The sequence below is a fragment of the Phodopus roborovskii genome, unplaced genomic scaffold (genome assembly GCF_943737965.1).
Source record: "Phodopus roborovskii unplaced genomic scaffold, PHOROB, whole genome shotgun sequence".
In the NCBI taxonomy this organism is placed as follows: domain Eukaryota; kingdom Metazoa; phylum Chordata; class Mammalia; order Rodentia; family Cricetidae; genus Phodopus; species Phodopus roborovskii.
This window is the reverse complement of record NW_026125295.1, coordinates 37,115,499-37,142,346: the sequence shown is the minus strand read 5'-3', so window position 1 is coordinate 37,142,346 and position 26,848 is coordinate 37,115,499. Positions and strand designations below refer to the sequence as shown.

Genomic DNA, 26,848 nt, shown 5'->3' with positions numbered 1-26,848 from the left:
AAAATTATTTTGTTTGCTGATTCATAACTGTAATTTTTCTACTGTCATGAGTCATGATGTAAATGTGTAACACTGAAGGAGTTGTGATCCACTGCTCCTGTACAGTTTATGCAAAAGGAAGCTGTATATTGTGATATACACAAAACATCACTTTGTTTTCTTATTTTAGTTTTCACCATTTAGCAATGATGATTTATTACTGAACTGTATAAAGAAAATAAAAATGTTCATGTGTTAAGAAATTTACAAACATGAACATTAAATAAATTTAACAAAATGAGTGATATTTTCAAGAAATATTATTCCAGTTCATAGTGAGTTGAAGAAGCAGGATTCATTTGTGGTCAATATCAAAAAGTGTGTTTAAAATAAGATTTTCTTTCAAATTCCATGATTTACTTGTGAACTCATGCAATAATTTAATGAAGTATATTGATGTATCAGAGAAAAACTGAAAAGCCAGGATAGTCCCTGTTGTATTCTGTTTTGCCTTTATGACTATCAGTGTCCTGTGACATTTATCACAGCTAAATTGGATCTCTAATAGGCATTTTTATCTTGCTTCTGTTTCCATTTGAATGTGAAACAAATCAATTACATGATACAGAATAGAAAAAATATAGCAATTTCAAGAAGACCATTGACCTTAAAACAGTAAAAATAAGGTCTTAGGAGCTATACAAGTTTGTGGACAAAAGTTTCTGTCCCACCAGGTCCCTAAGTTGTTTCACCCCAAATAAACACACAGAGGCTTATATTATTTACAAATGGTTTGGCCCATGACTCAGGCATCTCATTAGCTAGCTCTCTCTTAATTATTAACTTGCTTCTATTAATGTATGTATCTCCACGTGGTCTTGGCTTACTGGAGAATGCCCAGATGTCCTACCTTTCCAGTGGCTTTCCAGTGGCTACATGGCATCCCAAGACTCTGCTTACTATCTTTCTCTATCCCTGTTTGGATTTCCTGTCTGGCTAAATACTGCCTGTTCATTGGGTGAAACAGCTTTATTCATCAACCAAATAGAGAAACATATATTCATAGCATACAGAAAGGAATCCCCCATCATAAATTGGTGTCTATGATGCTGGGATGTGTGTCTATGGCTATACTCTCTATTTTAAATATTTTTTTTTTTAAATTTGCTTTTCACATCATGTGTTGTGATGACATTTGGATTATGCCATAACAAATAAAGTTTGCCTGAAGATCCGAGTGAAGAGTTAGCCACACTAGTTAACAGTAGAGTGCAGACAGTGGCAGACAGTGTTGGCATACACCTTTAATGCCAGCAGTAAGAAGACAGAGGCAGACAGATCTCTGTTAGTTCAAGGCCACCTTGCTCTACACGAAATTGATCTGGTTTAAAAGAGAAACAGAGCTCACACAAAGGTGATCCTATCATTTGGGATCACACACCTTAGATCCCAACACTGGGGAGGTGGACACAGGAGTGATATGACTGGGCAGAGAGAGAAACATGAGGTGAGAGGAGCCAGGAGCAGTGCTGTGTAAAGCAGTCAATCTGAGGATGCAGCCAGAGGATGCAGTTAAGGATGCAGTCTGAGGATAGGATCACCCCTTTGGTGGGAGGATTCAGCAAAGGTAAGTGGTCTCTCTTGTGGCTGGCTCCTTTACTTCTCTGACCTTAGAGCATTTGCCCTTGTATCTGACTCTGGGATTTTATTATTAAGATCTATTAGAATTCATGCTAAAAATGTGTCTTGATCCCATTCATTCACTGTCCCTTTGCATCTGCCCTCAACCTCTGAAACTCCCTCCCCAATAAAACAAAATAAAATGTGAAAAATCAAAGGGGGGGAATTAAAAATCTCATCATGGAAGCTGCAGTGCAATTCAACAAGTCACACCCTTTTCACCTTTGTCCATACATCTCTACTTGCTGATCATTGGTTCGAGGTCTCTGGTTTCCACTACATGTTTGATGCTAGGCCCCCACCAGAACTCTTCTTGGATGTTCTGCTGGTGCCCTCTGTTGTGGAGATCTGTCTGCAGGTTGGACCACTTCCCATTCTCCAGCAGATGATAGATGGCATGGATGTTGGGGCAGGCCAAGTTATAACCCTGGGTCTGGGCCTAAGAAGCTGTAGGGTTTGTCTACCAGATGAAATAGTGACAGCTCTCCTTTGATCACAATTTCAGGGCTGACTCACCAATACCTGAGCTAACTGTTTTGGCTTTATTGTGCTGCCTTGCTGAGGTGCAGGGCCTGTTCTCCCATGTGTTGCAGCTGGTGGGGGTCAGGAAGAGCTTCCCCCCTCTGTGACCACAGGGCTATCTCTCTCACTTGCCTCAGGCATTGATGGGTGGGAGGCAGCAATCCCCTGCTCCTGTTGCTACAAGACAGATAGCCACTGGAGACAGCTCTGCCATAATCGTACACCCAATGATCTTACCCCACATTTACTTCTGGATCTACATCTGAGATTTGGGGTTCAAGGCACCATCTGAGTCCAGAGTTATATTCATCTCTTCTCCACACTCAACATTGAGAAAAGTCATCTCTCCAAAATCCAGAAATAAATAAAAGTCACACAAAGGATTATCCTTATGTGTGTCTCATGGGGCACTAAACCCTTATAGTTCAAACTAATTATAAGTTAAGACACCTTTGATATTTAACTGTGGTAAAGACACAACAGAAGTTTCATTTATTTAAGTTTCCCAAGCATCAATATTCCACTGCACAGTTTGTAGTCTGCAAGGGTGTAACTGTGCATTCATCAAGAGTGTGTTGATGAAGACATTTGTTCTGTGGCTGAACACTTTTTAGCGCACACTGCGGAATACACTGCAGTGAATATTGACTCTCATATAGTTTAAAAGCATAAGTAGGATGTAATGTCTAGCTGGGCCACACTCTCCCTCATTATATTGTAACTTCATAAACTCCTCAAATTCCTTTGTGTGTGTGTATATTTTAAGATATTTCTACAGCAGTAGGATTTCATATGCTTTTCAAAGGTTATTAGTGTTAATTGTCTTTTCAATATTCTGTCTCCTACCCTGCTATTCAATATTCTATTTCCCCTTCCATGAAAGATAACACCTAGTCACTTACTAGCTACCTACGCCTGTATATATTCCAAATGAAACATAAATCTATAGCTTAAAAACTAACATCCACATATTAAAGAAAATGTGCATTTTTGATCTTTCTGTGTTGTGGTTACCTCATTTGGATGATTGTTTCTAACTCCATTTAGTTACTTGCAAATTTTATAATTTCATTTTTCTTAGCATCTGTATACTATTCCATTTTGTAAGTATCCCACATTTTATTATCCATTCATCACTTGGCAGATATCTAAGCTGTTTACAAATTCTAATAATTATGAATACAGCAGTAATGAACATGGATGGGTCAGTATCTCTACAGTAAGATGTAGAATTCTTTGGGTATATGCTCAAGAGTGGTATCTCTCCATCTTGTAGTATATCAATATTTTCAACATTTTAAGGAAACTCCACACTGATTTCCATAGTGACTGAACCAGTTTGCCCTCCCTCTAGCAATGAATAAGTGGTCCCATTTATCTGCATACTTCACAGAATGAGCTGTCATTTATTTTACTAATATTGATCATCCTGAATGAAATATGATGAAAACTCAAAGTACTTTTATTTTGCATATCCTTAATTGTTAAAGCTATTGAATATTTTTAAGTGATACTCTTGAATTCAGAAATCTTAGTGCTATAAAAAAGATATTGTTTTTCTCAAATCATGAAGGCATGTGAATGGATGCAATTAACATTTAATATCTGGTCACTAGCAAACGCATGACAGCATGTGAGCTAGCAGGCAGTCAGATTAATCTCAGAGGAAACAAAGAACTTAGTAAGTGGCTGAATTTATTTTTCTAGAATAATGTTATACCCAAATCACTAATGTCTTACAACTCAGATTTTGCTATAATGTATTAGTTATGAACCTAAACTAATATTGTACAACAAATCTCTTAGAGATTTAACCAACTATAAAGATAACAGATGAAAGTACAATTAAAAAAAAAAACTAAGTTTAATTCCAGTATGGTCTCCTGAGAAGGGAGTCTCAGCTAAAGAATGATCCAGATCAGATTGGCATTCATACACATCTGTGGAAGATTGTCATAATTGTTAATTAGATCCACCCTGAATGCAGGTAGCACCATTTCATGCGCTATGCTCTGAACTGGGTAAGAATGAAGAAAGCAAGCTAAGGAGGAGGAACCAAATGGGTGATATTTGTTTCTATACTTGACTGGATGTCACTAACTGCCTTTGACTTCCCTGACACTATGAGCTGTAAACCTTTCTACCATAGAGAAACAGACCACATCTAGCCCTTGTAGCATGAACAACTAGGGTTTTGTTTTTCCTGGCCAAAAAGTATAAACTATAAAAAGTGCTATCAAGAATCTAGAAACTGATCAAAGTCATACATTAATAAATATATATGGAAGAAGTTAGTACAAGTCCCAGAAAGGATATCCCACAGCTTCCTGTACTGGGTGGGCCTACAGCCACTGTCTGTAACAGACCATATTACAGACACTAAGGTACACTAAAATTAATGTAAATGAATTGAAATTTTATTATGTATGTGTGAAACTCATAATGGAATTAATTAATTTAGAAATGAACAGCAGAAGCAAAAGACAAATATAAGTAATTGGAAATAAAAATTAAACACTTAAAAAATAACTGAGTAATAGAATACATCAAAGGGAAATTTAAAAGAAGGTTAATTAAAAGAAAAATTACTTCACTGTATCCTAATCCACAAGAAGGAATTCATGTATGTTACTATGAAAAAGTAACCCCTATAAAAGCCTGTGGCTAGGAAGGTTACAGACTACAGCCAGGAAGAAGATGATGCTATTGTTTTCCTAAATGAATATTTTCTGCCTGTCAACTTGCCTTCTAAATAACGATGCTTTGCCTATAGATTAATTCTGTTGCCAATTTTGGTCAGAGAGGTTGCTTTTGAAACAGGAAATGGTAACTGGAGAGACTCATGACTGGTCAAAATCATGAGACATGACCGTTGGAAGCTCATCCATAAGTGAGACATCTGTCATACCTGTGAGGCTCAGTGGATATCACAGAAGAAAGAGAAGAAAGGGTGAAGTGTACGGAACATTGTCTTCTAAGTATGACAAGCTATTCTACAATTGGCTGTTGTGATTAGCTTTATAAGCCCTTCACAACACTGGACTCATCTATTTTTTGATGAACAAAAAGGTACTCACCAGTTTATACCCCTCATTTGGGATATATAGGTAGTTAATGTTAACCAAAGGGAAGGAACTCATGAGAACACAAACATCACTAAGGATATATATGTAGTTAATGGTTAATAGGAAAGGGAGGGAAATTTTTGAATTATAATTACTAGTAAACTTCTCACAAAGATTAGTATAAAATATGGAAGAAATCTAAATGGAATCACCAAACAGTAAGGGAAACAAAGGCCTGGTAAGATACAATCTCCTGCCAAGTGAAACCTCCAATGCTCGAAATGGTTTGAATCTAATTGAGTTGTTACTAAAGAAACACCCTCAAACAACTTAGGCTACTGCCCAGGCTATTGCTTGCTCTCCACAAAATGATGATAAGGCCCATTGCTGAAGACAACACATACATATCTATTAAACATGTCAAAGTCACGCTGGTGCCTAACTAAAGCCTTTTCTCTTATTGTCAAGTGTTATAATGTTGTAAGTTACTTTCTTGCTACCAGAAGAGAAAACATACATAGTAACCAAGGTACAAACCCTTTGATCTACAATATTGACTTGTGTACATGATATGATGGTGTATGACACAAAATTTGTGGGAGTAACAAAGCATTATCTGATTGGATCTAAGGCCCACTTCATTCTACATGTGGCCAAAGACTTGAGACTAGATAGGCAATGGACATAGGGTAAACCCAGATACTATAGCCCTCTAAATGAATGTAACAATAAAATGACTCCGAACCATATTCTGCTATATCCGTAGACCAGTGTCACAGTCCCTCATACAGGTGATGGATGGGGCACACCTGAACAATGTGCAGAGAACTAGAGACCTTGGAGCACAGTTCATTAAATCCCTCTCCTCAAAGCTCAGGGAAGAGGACGGAGAAAGATTGTGCATGAGCAGATGATGATACCAAAGAAGTGTCTTCCTGTCACATCAAGACTGATATGTATATGAATTCATAGAGACAGTGAGCCTGCACAGGTTCAAGACAGGTAGAGTCGTGTTGCTGAGAGGGGATGTAAACATAAGCCCTTATCCCTAACATACAAACATTCAACAACAATTGATTGCAAAGGAAAAAGTTTGTTTTCTCATATAGAGTCTCAGAGGGTGTACAAACCACAATTATTTGCAGGGCCAATGCCAAGCAATAGGTGGCCAAGAAAATGAACTCAATGGCAATTTTGAAGAATTTTTGTCTCAATCTGTATTGTTTGGTTATTCTTTTTAAATCTTACTGATGTTTTGCCTATATATTATTGTTTCTATTATTTGTTTCTATGGTGTGCGTATGTGTGTGAATGCATGAATGTGTGTGTGTGTGTGTTTTTGTGTGTGTGTTCTTTTTTCTTTTCTTTTTTTTGTTTTATCATGGTTTTTTATTGTTTTATTATTTGCTTATTCGTTTTCTAGAGACATTGAAAGATGACATGGAATTAGATGTGTAAGGAGGTGGGAAAGATCTAGGAGGAGATGAGGAATGTGAAACTAATCAGAAGATATTGTATGAAAAAAGTTATTTTCAATAAAAAGAAACCCTAATGAAACTTACTGAGTCTTAAAAACAAATGAATAAGCAAAAATAGTTATGAAAGTTGAAGGGGAGCTAGTTAGTTAGGAAGATAAAGGAAATTTGCAAGAATGAGATGGAAACTAGAGAGCATAATAAAGGGAGTGTACATTATACACAGGGATGAAAATGTTATAATGAAACCCATTGCGTATAAATGATATATACTAATAAAACACAAAACTTACCATATCAAAAATTTCACAGATTACAGAAAATGTCTTTACGCTTTTATATTACAAATGAAGAGCTAAAATTAATGAAGTTTATTTCTCATGAAACTTACAAAAGCAAGGCAAATAAAACATGCAATAAATAATAAAAACACAATAAAAGTTACATACAATAATAAACTGAAGTAACAATAGAAAATAATGAAATCAAAGTTATTTTCCTAAAAAATAATGCAATAGCTTAAGTATAGACAGCTACAAGTTAAAAGAACAATGTGACACAATTACACACCTGTTGAAATGGTTAATACCTAAGAGAGTGGCAATGTCAAACGATTGTGGGATATGAAACAGAAAATAATCTCACCCATTCAGGGCCGGTATGAATCCAAAGTTATCTATATACTTTGGAAACAGTTTAACAAAACCTTCCAATTTTAAATAGTTATCCATGAACCAGTTATCTCATCCCAGGTACTTCACCCGATTTCTTAAGGGCTTCCATCAACACAGATATCTGCCAATATTAGTCACAGGCCTATTCATAATTGCTGAAACAGCAAAAAAACAAGGGTTTAATAACAGAATAATAATAATTGATGTAGCCTTGAAATGGAATATTATTTTGTAAAAAAAAAAAAAAAAAAAGCAATGACCCATTAGTCCATAAAACTAAAAGAACAGGTAGTTGCTCAGTAATGAAGTTGAACTGAAAGGATCACTCTGTATAATCCAAGCAATACAACACTCTGAAAGCTTAAACTATGAATCTATGCTATGTAGTTAACTGCTGAGACTTCAAAGACTCAAGCCAGAGGCCAAGTAAGCTCAGCTGAGTCTGATTTGAGTTTAGTGTCCTGTCTCTGGCCAGCAACTTCTATATTCAAGTGACTCAGCATAGCCTGATCTGGAACTGCCTCTGCCCAGCTACTGCTAATGGGTGGAATATTATTGGCCCTTACACTTCACCCCATCCTGAGGTCTGTAACTACCTTCCTGTTACAATAAAACAAGATCCTGCTTCTACAATTCTCCAGACTCAATGTGGTTCTCTCCTGTGACTCGGCTATGGGTCTGGGTCATTAACAAGCTCCAACCCACTCAGCCCCAGGAAGAAACTGGACTGGCCCTTCCACAGCCCTATCTGCCAGAGGACCCAGCAGTTAACAGCACATGAAGTAATAACATTATGATTTTGTCAAGAAACATAGAATTGTTCAGAACAAGAATAGAACTTAATATAAACTGCAGAATTTACTTTATTATAACAAGTCAATATTAGCCCATCAGTTGCAGTGTACCACATAACTACAGCAGGTTAATAATACAGGAATCTGTATCATGTATGATAGAGGGGAGGAAATTAAAAACCCTCCCTATTATCTGTTTAAGTCCTCTGAACATCTAAAACTTCTAAAGAATGAAAAGACTGTTGGTTAAAGGTAAACTTTAAAACTATTGTAAAATGACTTACTCAAGGAGAGAACACTTTCAAGAAGTTATACAATGGTGTCCACATAACTAGTAAGATATATTTAACACCTTTTCCTCACCTCCCACTTCAAACTACCTGGCCTGCCAATCAGACATGCAGCCTTAGCAACTTCAAATTAAGATCTGGGTTTAACTACACAGAGTATACTTAGTTCATCCCCGGAAACAAGTAGCTTCTGCATCCCACTCTGGCACTCTGCAATTGCAAGCAATCTTCCAGGAGAGCTGCTACTGACTTGGTGTTTTTCCTTCCTAACTCTCCCAGCATTCAGGGTTTCTCTCAGCTTCAGTCTGCAGGCTTTTTTTCTTGTCACTGCTGGTCCTGTTTTTATTTATGTATCTAAGTGTGGTGTGTGAGTGCATGAGCTCATTTTTGGAGGACTCCAAGGTGAGATAGGTTGTCTTTCTCAATTGCCCTATGCCTGATATGTTGAGTCAGTATCTTTCACTGAACCCAGAGATTGCCTTTCAGCTAGGCTAGCTATCCAGCTTGATGCAGAGGTAACCTGTCCTCAGCTCCTAGTTACAGCCACCTGTTGGCTTAAATATGGTATCTGAGTTACAAATTCCAATTCTCCTTTTGAACCACCTTCTCAGCCATCAAGAGTTATGTTTTATAAAAAGTATTCCTAATAATTTTATATTTTCTTCCTATAAGTGGGAAATTCTAATATTAATCAACTTATCATGACCAAATCCAGATGTCTCCAGAAATGTACTTTTATAAGTCATTATTTCTGTTAAGTTAATAATAGATTAAATTGTGTACACTAAAAATTGTAAGAAAAAAAACTATGTGCCATTGTGCAGACTAGAAATAATGATCAGCTAAGGTAGCATGACATTTATAATGCATAAATGCATTGTAGATCATGCTAACCACATTTAATATTTGATAAATTATGACAATTTTAAAGCAATGTTTATAAAATGCTAGAATTTTCTGCCTAGGCTGCATAAGTGGTGACAGCAATTTTGAGAGTTCTATGAGGTACAGTGACAAGTTATAAGCTGCTGTATTTTCAATTAGATTTGTGTCCATTATTGATGGTATTAAGCTATATGTTCAATCTCACATGTAAAACTTTCAGTTTTTCTTCTTGGGATATAGTTATCTGAAGTATTTCCTTTTTCATTTAGAACTGAGCTTGCATAGTATCTATCCCTCACCAATAGTCTGCTTACTAGGTCCCAACTTTTCTCTGTCTCTCTGTATCTTTACCCCCCCACACACACACACATGCACACAGAGACACACACAGGGACAGACAGCCAGAGAGACAAAGAAAGAGGAAGAAACAGATGAAAATATATCCATAGTGTGTATTTCACACATTGAATATGGAAGCTGTGCAGCACTCTAACACTACTCAGATTCAGACAAGCTGTGCAGTCCTTTTTTACACCTTGGACCCTATAATCAACAACTACGTTCCCTCAGCCATTCCTCTTGGAACAATAACCATTCATAGATGTCCAATAAGAAAATTCACTTTCCAGACCGTGGTGGTACATGCTTTTAGTTCCAGCACTCGGAGGCAAAGGCAGGCAGATCTCTGTGAGTTCCAGGCCAGCCTAGTCTACAAAGCTTCACAGAGAAACCCTGTCTCAAAAAATCTGATTGGGGGGGCAGAATTAACTTATATCTCCTATATTTGGGTAGACCATAATACCATGGCCAGGGTCATTATCAAAGTGCAAGAGAAAGAACACATTAGAGGGATTCCTAAAGTTGGACTGTTTAGCACTACTTCAATGGATGGCGTGTTTTCTCCTCCTTCCATACACAATGTGTAAGGACAAGATTTAAAAATAAAAGACTATTGTGAAATCTGAGCACTGACTGTAAGTGTGCACATTTTGTTCACCAACCTTATGCTATGGCTTCTAACATCTGAATTGTTTAAGAAGGTACTTTCTGCTAAATATTTTAACAGTAGATTAGACTTCTCATAAACACACTATCTTTGCTCTGGTTTAAATGCATGAGGGTCTTGGAAATAAGCAAGCCTATCAATTTACATTACTCTTCCTTACAATAATAAGGAACACCCTTATAAAAAATAATGAACTGAAAATTTTCAGAACTCAGGCCAGGAACTTTGAGACACCAGGTTGGTTCCTTGGGCCAGTAACGGAACTGGCACACATGACACACTTAGGAGAGAAAATCATAAAAGCTAGAAAAAAATCATTGCTCTGCCTAAAATCTCTACACTCATCTTGTGGCACACTGCAAAGGGGGCATTGAGTACTCCAGAGGAATCTTCAGGGAATCAGAAGCACATTGGTGAATCATCCTTACCAACTCTGAAGTGTGAATGCCCACAAAAGAGCCGCGTAAGTGGTGGCTCTAAAGAAGGCAAAAATAGATAAGAGCATTTCATTAGTGAAGAGTGTGCCCCTGCCTTATTTAACCACTGTCTGCTCCATTTTCATATAATTGGAGACTGAAATTTTAAGCTTAGTTTTAATATCCTGCACAGATGCATGTCAGATTTCATCAGTGCCAAGAAATGTCACACTGCTTTGATAGGCACTGACCTGGCAGTCATTTACACCCAAGGAGGCACACTTCTATAGAACAATCTGGGGAGTGAGAAGAGACTATTTTCTGTACACCAGGTGGTCAGTAGAATAATACATTCTGATTCATCTGCTGAAAATTTTTTTCTTGAAGAAATTTTATCCGTCTGCAAACAATAGTAAAATCTGACTTAGGTCAGACAAGGTATGTAAATTTAGCCAAGAGAATAATTAAAGTCAAAGGTTTTAATCCCATACTGTTACTCTTAGATGCTCAGATATGATATTGCCAGAACTCCTGCCATTTCTTTGTCTTTGGATGAAATAATAAGAATAAAATGAAAAGAATTTTATGTATAAAAGCTCATGATCTACACACCTACCAGCTTATAAAGGGCAGGCTATGTGATGATAAGGAGTTCTCCATCGCTTAAATCCAAGGATTATCTGGGACACAAAAGGCCAATTTTCCAGATTTTCGGAAGCAGGCTGACCCAGGACTTGCTCCTTTGTCAATGACTCAGTGAATAACAGTAGTTACTCACACCACCTGCTTTCTACTTCATGATATCACCAAGCTATTTTCACCTTATTGTCTGGGTAAATTATCTCCACACATACCCCATGAGAGATCAGACAATTTAGTGGAATTCTACAAAAAAAAAAAAAAAACAGTTGGAACTTCTTACTCTGGTAGAGAAGTAAGAATATTTCTATAGAGAATCAAAAAAAAAATCACTTTCTGATAGGACAATATATTTATGAAATTTTGTGGTACTGGTTTGAGGCAGTCACATTAGTTCCTCCAGATGAACTAGAGAAGATGTCACTGAGCAGACATCTCTCCCAACGTTATTAGGAAAGCCTCTCTGTGTGTCTAATCATGATATTTCCCCATATACTTTGCTGAAGTTTCATCCCAGTCCTGCTAAATCCCAGACAGCTCTGGTTTAGACTCTACAGCTACTAATCTGCTGGTATCATCTCTATTTCTGAGCATAGGCTCATGTTTTTCTAACATTGTTGAAACAAAAATGCACTGTGACTTCAGTGCCCTCTAATATGAATTTCCTAGTAAACGTGACCTTCTCAGACTCCTGAAGGTAGAATTAAGATTTGTTTTTCCTGCCATTCAGCTCCACAACACACTTAGATCTCTTTAAGTGTTTACTCTGTGTCCTCATACACCTGGATACATATTTGTGTTTATGTCTGCCTCTCATTTTAACTGCAGATTCAGAGAGTAGAGAATGTATTTTCAATTTTCCTTTCACTTCTCCAAGCACCTTGTAATGCCTGTTCACCTACCTGGTTTTTAAAGAGGTAAAGTTTATGGGATTATTTAGAGTTGAATCAACAATATACCAATAACTCATCTTTAGCAATAAACAATGAGAGTCAGTCTTGTCAGTTTTTGCTTCTAAAATAGTGAGCTCTATACATTAGCTGTGAATTTATATTTCTGTGTATAGCTCACCCTGTGCTCTAGATTTAGAAATAAGTTCATGTTTGAAAAGATTCAGTGGATGCTTAAGGGCATTTTTCTGGGGAAAAAAATTATTTTTTTGCGGTGACCTTAGAAAGTATTATTTGAAAACGCTTACATTTTTATGTTCCAATTATATTAACTCATATGTAAAGCCCCCAGGAAGTAAGCAAGGGATATTTTGTGACTTATAAGACTCAGAAGACACCTCTGGCAATCCACGTGAAATATATCATGAGCACTATCCTGATTGCTCCTGAAGTGTGTGTTATTTTTAAATAAGAGCAGAGTCCCCATTGTTTACAACTGTATCTTTATCATCTTTTCCTTTACCCAAGCTCCATCCTTACAAAGCTATATAACGTAAGTGGGAGAACTCCCTCACTTGAAGGATATTGGGAAAGAAGTGCAGAAATATGATTTTCCACAAACATTATTGACACTAAGTCCTTAAAGTCAGATATCTTTAGAGATAAATCAGAAGGAAAACAAAATTTTATTTGGGTAAATACTAGTGCTGTCTTCACAAAAGAATAAGGAGAATAATGCATATATCAAAAGAATAGGCAAACATATTTTGTCTGTATTGTGTAAGAAGCAACGTACAAAGGTTGCTAGTGAGAGATTGATCAGTAGGTGCAAAGTTCTGGTGAGTCAAGAAGACTAAGATCTTGAATTTTATTGACCAGTACATGGACTATGGTTGACAATATAGTATAATGGCAGTAAGAAGATTTAGAATGTTCCGGTTATAAGAAATGATAGACTTAGAAGATAATTAATTTATTAAGTACCCTTATTTAATTATTATTTACTTTATTAACTCCTGTAAGTATTAATAGATAGTTATTATGCCAATGAAATACTTTAGAACTAAATAAAAAATAAGTGACTTTAAATCACTAGTTTGTGTTAGAGTTTCTATCAATATAATAATATACCACAACCTAAAAGTTAAAAACGGATTTTTTTTTTTTGAGCTAGGCATTAGTGGCACATACCTTTAACCCCAGCGCTTGGGAGGCAGAGGCAGGTGGATCTCTGTGAGTTCTAGGGCAGCCTGGTCTACAGAGTGAGTTCCAGGACACCTTCCAAATCAATATAGAGAAACCCTGTCTCGAAAAACAAAACAAAAATAATTTCATCTTACAGCTATTAGATCATTCCCTATCACAAAGTGAGGTCAGGGAAGTCAGTCAAGGCAGAAACTTAGAGGCAACAACTGAAGCAGAAACCATGGAGGGGTGCTGCTTACTTGGTTGTACACTCCTTGCTCATCCTGCTTTCTTAGGTCATCCAGGAGCCCCTGCCCAGGGCTGGCTGGCACTGCCTGCATTGAGCTGGACTGTATCATATTAATCACTAACCAGGACAATATTTTACAGACTTGCCTACAGGACTGCCTGATAGAAATGTTTTCTCACATGAGGTACTAGTTCTGGAAAATTCTACTTTGAGTCAAGTTGACAAACAAAATAAGACGGTCTTTTATTTGTTTGTTTTTTATTTATTTGGTTTATTATTATTTATTTGGACAGATTCCACTACCCCTTCATGCCACAGATCAGATTTCCATAGTTAATATTGTATGAAAACCATTTATGGAATCTTCTGATGCTCTACAATGTTCCCAATCAATTTGTTCAGGTTTTAGTGTTTCTAATAAATAATATCTTTCATTTTTTACTGTATATTTGGAACCAATTTAGGATAAAATCCTTAGTAACAGACAGGTTGAAATCAAATTGTCAGTTTAAGGGGCGATGACCTAAATCAGAGAGCTTGTTTTTGAGTCTGTTGTTACAGACTCACTGAAGTTTAAAATGCTTCCCTACTCTGATGGTTTGAAAGAAAATGGTTCCCACAGTCTCATAGGGAGTAGCCCTTGTTGGTATGGTTGTGGCATTTTGGAAGAAGTGTGTCACTGGGGTCAGCTTTGAGGTCTCAGATGCTAAGCCAGGCTCAGTTTGCCATTCTCTAACTGCTGCCTAATCCTGAGAACTCTCAGCTCCTTCTCCTTTATAGTGTCAGCCTGCAATCCGCCATACTTCCTACCATGACCATAATGGACTAAAGCTCTGAAATTATAAGTCAGTCTCAATTAAATATTTTCCTTCATAAGAGCTGCTGTGACCGTGATGTCTCTCTCCAGCAATGGAAAACTTAATTAGGACATCTACAGAGAAGGAAAGCTCATCTCTGAGGCCCTGGATTGTTCTGTTAGTTAGCTTTAGGTGATTATAGCAAATTGTCTGAGATAATCAGCATATAAGTGAAAAGATGTATTTAGTTCAGTCTCTGGAGAATTCACTCCAAACGTGCACATGCTTGTTGCTTTTGTTCTGGGATGATGGACAGGTGGTTAGCAAAGGGCAGAGGACATGCTCTCCTATGTTAGTAGGACACAAATGAGGCAGAGGTGGCCTAATTCCATCAAGGGTATGCCCCTCACCCAATAGTGTAAAGAATTTTTTATTAGTCCCTACCTCCTAAAATTTCTAACATTTCCCAGCAACACCATCCTCCTGAGGGCATATAACCTGGCAAATGCCAGATAATGAAATAAGTACATTCATAAATTAGCATTCTGTTATGAGCACTTTTCCACCAGCCTGGTCCCAGAGCTGCATCAGCCACAAATAACATGCAGAGAGAGTGTATTAATTATGAACTTGTTGGATGGTTACAAGTTTTTCTTATTGGCTAGCATTGTCTTAAATATTAATCCATTTCTATCTATCTAAGTGTTTCCATGTGATCTTATCTTACCAGAGAAAGGGTCCAGACCTCAACAATGCTTTATTCATTAACAATAAGAGAGACATATTTACAGAATGACATCTCCCATCAGCAATCTCAATCTTCCTTTAATTTTTAATTTTTTAATATATATAATTTTACAAGAGAGTACCTAGGAAGAGTAGGAAAGAAGTAAAATGGCATAAAATGTCCTCTACTTCTTTAGTTGTTGTCACAAATATTTAATGTATATGTATATTTCTAAATATATAAAAACAGCCTGTTGAGTCCATATAAAGTTACTTGTATGGGTATGTTTCAAAGGCTGAATACTTGATATTGGATAAACAGCTGCAGGGTTTTTCCCTGGGAAGAGTATTTCTCCAACTCTCAGCATTCTTTGGTTGCCTGTAATTCTTTGTCTAGTGCTAAAGCCACATGAACTTTCCCTTCCTTGTTAGCATGCCTATTGGTATCATCCTTGTGTAAGTAGCCTCATTATGAGACTTAATGGGTATTGCTTCCTTTACATTTCTAGGAAATGAAATACAACAGCAAATTTCTTGTTCCTCTTTCTCTTTCCATCTTTCTGCTTCCTCTTCTTCATTGATCCCTGAGCCTTAGACACAAAATTTGTATTGTAGATGAATGAGTTGGGGCTAAGCACCACATAATCACTTGTTCTCTGTATTTTGATTGGTTGTGGATTTCTGTAATGGTTTCTGTCTGTGGTAAACAGAGATTTTGCAATGAGAGATGAAACCTATTCTTATCTGTAGATATAAGAATCAATATTTAGAATGCAGTTAACTATTAAGCTGGTTTAGTAAAGTAGTAGTAGAGTTTTTTCTAAGATCCATGATCTTACTAGCCCTGGGTAGCTGGTTTGCTTTTCAGTACAAGACATTATTTCTCTCTTATTGAGCAGGCCCTAAATCTGATTATAGAAGTGTTGGTTACCACCAAAGTATGCATACCATTATTGTAGCATTAGGGATATAGTGCCCTGTTGGTCATTCTTGTAATTCATAGATCATAGCTGTGTAGAATTGTTGGTTGCTTCCCTCTCTTGCAAGCTTGTGTGGTATCTTCTGCCACAATGAAAGCTAGTCCTCATGGAAAAGTCTTTCAGATCATATCCAGCTAGGATCATCTGGGTCCTGTGTCCAAAATACAGAATGTCTTCCACCTTTGGGAGGTGATCCAAGGAAACAGCAACAGTTTTTATAGTTTAGGAAGTTCTTAGAATCTCTTGCCCAACAACCTAAAAGAGAGATCCTCATACCTACAGATTTTGATGCCACATGACGTCAGTTTAACTTTTCTCCAGCATGACAAGTTTTCTTAGCATTTTTTTCATGTGGATATGCATTTATGTGATTGGGTCCTATCAGTCTCTCACATCTTATCTTCTTGCTTTTCATTATTTTTGGAAGTTCTATTATTTTTCATATTCTTTCTTTGTTATTTAATCACTTCTTCATCTGGGATTCCACTTCTATACTAGTTTTGTGTTGTCTCACTTATTTTGCATATTCTAGTTATGTGTTCTAAACTTGATTTTTCTTTTGTAGTTTCAATTTGAATTGTTTCTGTAGACTTCCTATTACTAAGCTTTTGTTCCACAATGATAATTCTGTCAAAAGAATAATTCAACAATGACATCTCTTATCACATTTGTAGTTATTCTACCTGACATTTTTTTACATATCCAGCTCATTTCTGAAATCTTCCTCTTTTTTTTATGGATGTCTTACGTAATTTTTTCATACATCTCATAGTTTATTAAAAATCATTTTTCTGTATCATTTTTACTCATTATTAACAATACTTATTCTTGACTGCTTGACTGTGGGGTGTGTGTGTGTGTGTGTACCTGCACAGTTTTTTCTTCCCCCAGGTATTAATGGAGTACATTAAATCAATCTAATAGCTTGTTGAGTTAGTTTTAAAAACTTTTGTTGTAATAGATCCTCTTTGGTAATAAAATATTTTGGTTCTTGCAGTTTAGTAATGCTAGTACTTTGTGCTGATATTTTGTGTAATACCAAAAGAGAATCCTCAGCATTTCAGATCTAACCTTAGCTTACAGTAGAATGTTCCTGTATGAATCATAGGAAATTATTGCCATGGTTGGTTTTATTTCTCCCATTGGCATACATCATAGACTTTTACATAGTGAAAAATTATGGCAGGAGTAGAAATTGTTATTTCCTGATTCATTTGGCTAAAGAAACTGTAATTCACAGTCCAGATGTTTCCTTGGTTTTCATTTGTATAATATTCTGTGCACAGCTTGTCTCAGAAACATTCTTTGCCCCTCAGAAGGAAACAAAATGACTACTTATTTTATTTCTTCAGCAACAAATGGTTTGTTTCTTCATCTCTCTTCAGAAATAATGGGTGTTTATCTTGATTTCATTCCTCAGTTACTTGAGATGTAGGCTTCCCTTTAATTAATTGTACCATGCTAAGATAAAATTTTGTGTCCATGCATAACCAAATGTAGCTCCTTCCTTCTCTACTCCAGCTCCCTCCAATACCTAGGCAGTGGAGGCCTGTAAATGTAGATGGCCAGTGAATATCCTCAGTTACTCTAGAGCTTACAAATGTTATGTGTTTTTACACCAGCTTCTATGCAAGGCTAATAATGAACTAAAATCAAATTATTCTCATGTTTAGCTTGATTTCCTATTGGCTATTTATCCAAAGTTTTGTTGATGGTGAAATGATTCATTGTGCTATATCTTGTCCAAAAATTCTGCCCATCACAGTTTGGAATCTATTTCCTTTCGTGGCCTTGAGGCTTCCACTTTAGTAATGTCAACAGATCTTATAAATGTGTATGTTATTGGCTATACCTCTCTTTCAGGGGAGAGTAATATTCCCCTAAAGTTTTCTGCATGCTACATGAAAGCAGAAGTCCTTATTGAAGATCTTTGGAGATATTTCCAAGTATGTGTACTTGAATTTGCTGAGATAGATAAATGCAAACCTAGAAGAAAAACAATAAGCTGAGGTAGATGAATGCCTTGACTAAAGAAACAGTGAGACACGTTGCATGAATATATTCAATTATATATTTAAGGTGTTTATATCTTCGCTTGAAATGCATTGTTTTCATATTTTAATACTCTCATTATTTACACAAAGCCCAAAAGTTAACAAAGTACAAAAAAAGTTTTACAATTTATTTTTCTTCATTTGGAATTTATTCATTTTATAGTTATACTTAAAGAACGAACTCATCATGATAGAAATTGAGCTTGTTTTATGGATATTCTTCAAACATCAAGACTTTTATTAATCTGAATGCATAATTTCTCTTACACTGAAAGCAGTCCCGTGACACTCTGTTAATTTCTACATAGCCAGGGGGTGGTAAAACATCATATAGACTGCAAACAAAAACTGCAAATAAAAAGAAGCAGCCTAGAGGATACATTTTAAAAACTATACTGTTAAAAGAATATAATTAGACATGCTGTGTGATAGATCAATATCCCCCAGGGTACCCATTCACTAGCAAAAGTTGAGAGTACTAGGCAATATCTCAATAAGGAAGGAAGCAAAAGATTTCTGTGGGCAAAATGCTGGATGTGTAGAACCAGGGATCACTGATGGCTTTAGAAACTCCAAGAAATCAAAATGAATGTTATTCTCTGAAACACCCCACTGAGGGTGTTCTTGTGGGAAGAGGACACAGAATTTGAAAACTGCATCCTTGAAATCACAGTGAAGTGTGGAATGTTCACCCACCCCCAAACAAATGTGATGAATTGTAGGGAGGGGCAAATTTCAGTGAGGTATTTTGCTACATTGCTCCCCACAAAAGACAACAATCTGAATTAGACAGCAAGAAAATTTTGATTGTTCAAGAGGCTCTTATACTGAGAACTTTTGTAGAGTTTTCCAAGTATCTGCACACAGTGCATATAGCTTTACATACACACACACACACACACACACACACACACACACACACACACATATATCCCATGTTACATGCTAATGAGATTTTCTAGCTGAACATTTATTAAACTATTAACAGAAAAACTGAACTCTCAAGAAACATTATTGTTTCATCAATTTTTTTGATAACATTGTAAAAATCTCAGGGGAAATAAAAACAACAAAAACAGGTACAATATCTCTTAATGATAATTCTTGCATTGGGTTGGTTCATATAAATATTTAAGAAAGGTGAATATCAGTAAGCTGTCCAAATCTATCCTATTTTAACTAGCAGCTCCTTGTCATTTCCTATAGAATCCATTGTCACTGGTATGTAATGCTAGAAATCTGATTCATTTTGTTCATATTCATTTTCTCTCCATATCTTTCTATCACATGTATTCATATCTATCTGTGTGTTAGGTTATAATTTTGATTTTAGTAATATATAGAGTATCAGCATATTAGAATAAAGACAACTCAGTGCCTCACTTAAGCACAAGTTAGTAAAAAATCTTAATTCATTCTTTATAACCAAAAATATATTTGGAAGTGATGGGTTTTATTTGTTTTTGTGTTTTATTTTTTTAATCTTCTACCTTCAAGCCTCAGACACTGAAACTTTATGTATCTTTGAGGAAGTATTTTTATTTTTTCAGAGAAACTGCTGAATAAGATATAATTTCCATAAACCGAGGATATCCTTGATTTTAAACATAGTACTGTACATTTATTATTAGTAATATTACAATTACAATATTATTAATTTTGCCTCCTAGGCCCCTGACTCATTGCAATTTTAACAATACCACCAAAAGACAATTACTTTAATTCTCTATTGAAATATAAGCAGTTATTTGAATTATGAAGTGCAACTGCTATTTATTTTTTTTAGACTTTACAAAAGTGGCAAGTATAGATCAGTTCATTGGTTATATAAATTTTGTGCTCTTTTTAGTTGAATATACATTCAAAATGTCTTCATATGTCTTGTGTCTAATTTTGCAACTGCTTCAAGGTAAGAATCCCAGGACAGCCAGAGCTGTTGCACAGAGAAACCCTTTCTCAAAGAAAGAAAGAATGGAATGAAGGAAGAATGGCCAGATGAATCAAAATGGGTCTGCAAACCATTTTTAATTACTTGAAGAAATAAAGACACATAAACTGAAATGCAAACAGAAATCAGTAATACCAATTCACTTCACACTGAGTGAATCAAGAAAGTGATGTGCATAAAACATATCTTTAAGTACTTTAAATATGACATTGGTAAACAATTTGTAAACAAGAATCTATTAAGCACAAAACAGAAACTTGTAAGAAAAGACTATATGAAAAGACTATACTAGAACTTGTGAAGAAAATACAGTCATTGTATACTTCTTTATAAAATTATTTGTGCAGCCATGTTTGTATAAAATGTGTCCAATTAGCTACAGGAAGTTAAACAAAACTTAACTTTTCTAAAGTGAGTCAGTGCAGTTATTGACACAGCAAATTGACTTGGGTCAATTTGCTCAGATCTTATACTAGCATTTTGAATTTTCATTTAGTATTTTTGCAAAGTTTTCATGGCTTGTATGTGCTTATTATAATATCTTTCCAGTACATGATGACACAATTATGGTTTTCCTATAACACTTTCTCTTGAATGATACGAATTACAATCAGGGCTTGGGCCCCCTTTCTTCTCTATTTTGGTGGTATTCTCAGAGATGTACAATATGCTAGATTTAGATTTGTACATCTCTGAGAATACCACTAAAATAGAGACAAAGACTAAGACATATATATATATATATGAGAGACAACCAATAAAGGCCTTTGTGGATATATATACATATATATATGTATGTGTGTATACACACACACACACACACACACACACATATACACACACATACAGACACACACACACACACATCTGTGTGTGTTAATATATAATCACTATAATAAAACTCTAGAAGATTGTTTGATCTCAAACATCCCTTGAATGAGTCATGACTCTCAATATGTACTGTTTAAACTGCATGCTTTGACTTCTTTATTCCTTTTGTTGACTATTTCTCTACTTTTTTTTCTTGAATTTGAATTGACAACCAACCATATATGGCAAAAAAATACATTGGGTAATTATGGCGGTTCTTGGGAGACTGAATTACTGCTTTATAATGGAATGAATCATTCATTAGGAGAAGCAATTTGTAGATATTGAAGTACAGGAGACTACCATATAGAAAAACACAGAGCTACAGCCAACAGTGAATACCAACTTAGTCTGAGTAACTTAAGGACCTTGGAAATATTCACTTCAATTAAAATTCACATGCCTGAAACATATAGCTGTGTGATCAGTGCAAGTTTTAACTGGGTGAACAAATTAAACAATCCTATGTTATTTTTTTCTCAGACACTAAATGGATTGTTACAAAGGAATGAATAACTAATTTTTTAAAATGTTAGCAAAGATGATGTTGTCATATCAAAAACATAAAATTTTCAGATCCAGCAATAGAGACTGTAATGCAGTGAAGACAACTAGAAAAATCAGAAGCACTACTATTTACACTGTAATTTTTTTTTAACTATTGTAAAAATTGAATCCTTCACAAACTGGGAAGAGAGAAAGTGAAGTCAGTGAACTCATGATCTAGCCTTTCTTGGGGGAAGATCCTTATGATAGAACTTGTTCTATAGAAAAGTGAACCAACATATGCATTTTAATTTTTGGCCTGTTTATTATTATTTTCTTTTTATAAATAGAATTACAAAACTTTTCCCACTCCCTTAAGACAGAATGTTAACAGTGATGTAGAAATACAAGGATATTCTAAACCAGTGGCTCTCAACATTTCTAATGCTGCAACCCCTTAATAGAGTGCTTCATGTTGTGGTGACCCCAAACATAAATTTATTCTCATAATTTTGCTACTGTAATGGATCATAATGTAGATATATTTGGAGACTGAGATTTACCAAGGGGGTTCAGACCCACCGGTTGAGAACTACTATTCAAGGGGAAGTAAACCTTTCACTCTCCAGGGAAGTTGATTAACTTCAGGAAGTAAACTCTCAAAACAATTTTAGAAAGTTCCTGAAACTGATTTATTAGGCCTTCTCCACCCCCAAGCATACCTAAGTAATAAGAAGTGCTGAAAGGCAAGTTGCCTAGACCCGATCACTGGCCTAAGAAGAAACAGAAACAGAACCAGCAAGCTACTTAGAAAATGCGTAGGGAATTTTTCATATTTTCTAAATAATTGAGCTGCCTGAAGGCTGTGTAATTTGTTAAAGGTTTCCAGCTTTTATCATCCATGCTGGGGTGGACTTTGGTGATGTAGCTGTCTTTGAGTCATTTCTGCTCCTGAAGATAACTCTCATTAACGCTAATGAAACTCATTTGTTCACCAAACTGAACTTTGGTGGTATCCATACTTTGACTTATTGTTAGTTCTTTAATTGATGTAGTAGATGTTTGGTACCATATCACCATATCACACAAGAGGTACGAGGACAGATCCAAAGAGATCTTGAGAAGGACAGTGAGCTTTTTTGTGTGTGTCTAGAATAAAAATGAGATAGAAGAGACCATAAAGAATGAATGTTTGTGCTAGAAAGCAGGATTTGGTACAAACATAAAGGATCAAGACATGCCAGGTTAGAGTATAAAGCCATTCTACAGTTCTTTAATTATGGTATCTGAGTGATCAACTTGGATACATGGTTATAAGATCCTTAGTTGAGAACACAGAGAATTTTGTGGTAGGATTACATGTTAAAAATCAGAAAATAGTACATGAAAGGAGGAGGATTATGAGACTGTGATCTATTCTTTTTTTTTTTTTTTAAGATTTATTTATTGTGTTTACAATGCTCTGCTTACATGTCTGCTTCAACACCAGAAGAGGGCACCAGACCCAATTACAGATGGCTGTGAGCTACCATGTGGTTGCTGGGAATTGAACTCAGGACCTTTGGAAGAGTAACCAGTGCTCTTAACCTCTGAGCCATCTCTCCAGCCCCTGTGATCTAGTCTTAATGCATGGAAAAACCCTGGAACAGAATTTCAAGAAGTAAGAGAGTGTTTTTTAGGATGCCACTACAGTCTCTTCAATAGAGAACAATAAAAAATGAAGAGAAGCTTTTTAGAACCCAAATTTTCATGAATAGAAATCAGGCTTAGATTTAGTTGCTGATACAGATTATGTATTATTTAAAAAGGAAATAAACCTCAAATTACAAAACCAGAAGGTAAAGTAAAAACAAGTAATTGTAGTCCAGATAAATTTTTGTGGTGATTTATTATAAGTTAGATTAAATTGATTCATGTGAACCCCATCTGGATAAAAAAATAAAAAAAAAAAACAAAAAACAAAAACAACTTTGCAACATTAAAATCCAAAGCTGAGAAGGCTGTTCCTGGGCTAACATTAGGTCTTTACCTTGCCCCACTTTTATCTCACTCCCGTCATGTTTTACATGAGTAAAGGAAGACAAAATGGCTGAGATCTTGTGATTTTTATTTCTGTTTTGCTCATGGTAAAACCAAATATAACATAACACCAGGACCCAAAATACTACTGGCAGTATATATTGAAATCCCTTTTCCCTTGAAATTGTCAATATATTTGTGAATAAAATTCAGTCATAAGACTAGAGTTATCTACTAATTCAACATAATCTATTGAAATGGTGACCATTATCCTTAAGCTTTAGAGTCAAAATCTACCTTACAGAAATAAATTTATTCATTCTGCTTTAGTTTATGGTTGCCTTTTATTTTTCTATTGCTTAAATTAACTGTTCTGGTATAATCTGTACCTTTATATTCATGATTCATTATTAAACACTATAGGATTTAGGTAGCAGTGCATGACCATCTGTTCTAATCTTAATTTCTCTATAATTATTGTAACAAGACTACATTTATAGTATGACTATCACTGGCTACTTGTAGTCAGCAGAGGCATTGAGTATATCTAACATATGGAATCTTCATGGTTGCTATAGTTTTTTAAAGGTTATTCATCAAAATTAAAATTAGTGACAAGTACAATGTAAAAAATCTGTGGGATTGTATTCTCCAGATGCCCAGTATATATTTCCTGTCAGACTTTTAGAAATGAAATAGGATCCATAAAGATTTATCTCTATGTACTCATGATTCTAGCTAGTTCATCTCCTCATTAATTATTACTTTTCAAAAATTAATTGTTTTAAATGGATAGCTTCAGCACTTTGACATCTTGTCCTTCACTTTCTTCTGTGACTGCTGTGAAGTTAGAACATGAACATGAAATCCCCTTACACTTATATGATTACATATATGTGAACACATAGCAACTCTATAAAATTTCAGAGTGAGATAAGCAGACCCAGAAAGATAAATGTGGTATGTATGCACTTATATGTAGGTATTAGCCATTAAATAAATGACCCAGATATGTTAGATATAGAAGGAAGGAATGTGGGGGGTGTACTCATTGATCTCTCTGGAAATAGAATAGATTTACTCTACAGATTATGGTCTTTGGTGTAGAGTGTGGCAGGTTACCAAAGAGAAATATAAAATCCAACCCAGCCACAAAATCTTTAAACTACAATCTGTCTTTTCTGCAAGATATGCTAGATCAACAATTGAACAGAACTGTGGGGATAGCCAACCAATGTCTGGTTTAACATAAGGTTCATTCCATGAGATACAATCCATATCCAACAACACTTGGGTGACTAAGAACCAAAGACTAAGTAGCCCAGAAAGCTAGTGTAAAACCAAGCACTATTTGTATTTAATAAAAGGGGGAATCAATAAAATGACTTTTAATTATTGTCTTCTATACTCAAGTCAGCGCCTTACTTAGTCATCATCAGAGAAGCTTCCTCCTGTACTAGACAGGAACAGATGCAGTGACTCACAGCCAGACATTACATGAAGAGAATATCCTTGGAACACACATCTCTAAATGGGATATCTCCATCAAAATCCACCCCCTCGGCATTCAGGGAATCCTGAAGAAGTGGAGGCAGAAAGAATGTAAGAGCCAGAGGAGTAGAGGAAGAAAAAACTGTAACCAGGGTATATTACATGAGAAAATAAAATGTTTTGAATAAAAAGAAAAGAATTTAAAAGAAAATGTACAGTTGAATGGCATCATGGTAGCTGGTGCTTACCATGTTCCAAGCAGAGTACCAATGACCAGAGTACCAATTCTAATAATCAGAATAACCCTATGAAGTTAGTACATCCATCATTCCTAGTGAACAGAGGAAAAATCTGAAGTGCAGAGAACTAGCTTGTTAAGTTCATATGCAAATACTTGGCAGGAATGAGACAGGAGTCATCTTTTTATGATAATATTTTTTATTTAAATTTGAAACAAGCTTTTTTTTACCTGTCAATCCCAGTTCTGTCACCCTCCCCTCCATCCCTGTCCCTCCCCAATCCCCACCCCCTTTTTGCTCCCCAGGCAGGGTGAGGACTTGCATGGGAGATCTTCAAAGTTGTGACAGTATTCATCTTGTCCTAGAAAATTTCTATCTTATTGAAGCATTAATTTTTCCTTGTCCCAAACTGGTAAAGACCTACAGAAGGTTATGAGTAAAGAACATGTATATTTACAGTTTATTAAAAATGTGGTTTTGGTCTTCATTTATATATTTATAGAATTATGATATTGCATCACTTTCTGCAAAATGTGTGCAAATAAAAACTATATTAAGTGAAATAAGGCAAGAGCTAAAGAAGCTAGTTCTCAAAACACCAAATAATCCAATTAAAAAGAGGGGTACAGAACTATAATAGAAAATTCTTAATAGAGGAATCTAAAATGGCTGAAACACACTTAAGAACGTACTCAACATCCTTAGCCATCAGGGAGTTGCAAATCAAAACCATTCTGAGATACCATCTTATTCCTATCAGAATGACTAAAATCAAAAGCACCAATGACAGTGTATACTGGAGAGGCTGTGGAGAAAGTGGAACACTCCTTCACTGCTGGTGGGAGTGCAAACTCGTATAGCCACTTTGGTAATCGGTATGGCAGTTACTAGGGCAAATGGGAATCAGTGTACCAGTAATTCCACTCTTAGGTATATACCCAAAAGATGCACATTCATACAACAAGGACATCTGTTCAGCTCTGTTCACAGCAGCATTATTTATAACAGCCAGAACCTGGAATCTACCTAAATGCCCATCAACTGAAGAATTGGTACAGAAAATGTGTTACATTTACACAATGGAGTACTATTCAGCAGAAAAAAAAAAACAATGGAATCTTGAAATTCACAGGCAAATGAGTGGAACTAGAAGAAACTATCCTGAGTGAAATAAACCAGTCATGAAAAGACAAACATGGTATATACTCACTCATACATGGTTTTTAGACATAGAGCAAAGGATTAACAGCCTATAATCCACCCAGCCAGAAAAGTTAGGAAATAAGGATGACCCTAAGAGAAACAATACACAATCCTCTGGAGAAGCAGAAAGGGACAAGCTCTCACAAGCAAATTGGGAACATGGTGGGGGGAGGGGATAGAGAGTTAGGAGGAAGAGGAGGGGAGAGGTGGGCATGAGGGAGCACCAAGACTGAGTCAGAGAAAGAACAGAGGAGAGCAAGAAAAGAAATATACCATAATATTATG

At 35.8% G+C, this 26,848-nt stretch overlaps 1 pseudogene; it reads right to left on the bottom strand.

Annotated features, from left to right (window-relative positions):
* LOC127234350 (magnesium transporter NIPA2-like) overlaps window positions 1-13,859 on the bottom strand; it is a 116,589-nt pseudogene extending 102,730 nt beyond the window's left edge.
* Window positions 13,860-26,848: the final 12,989 nt, after the last annotated feature.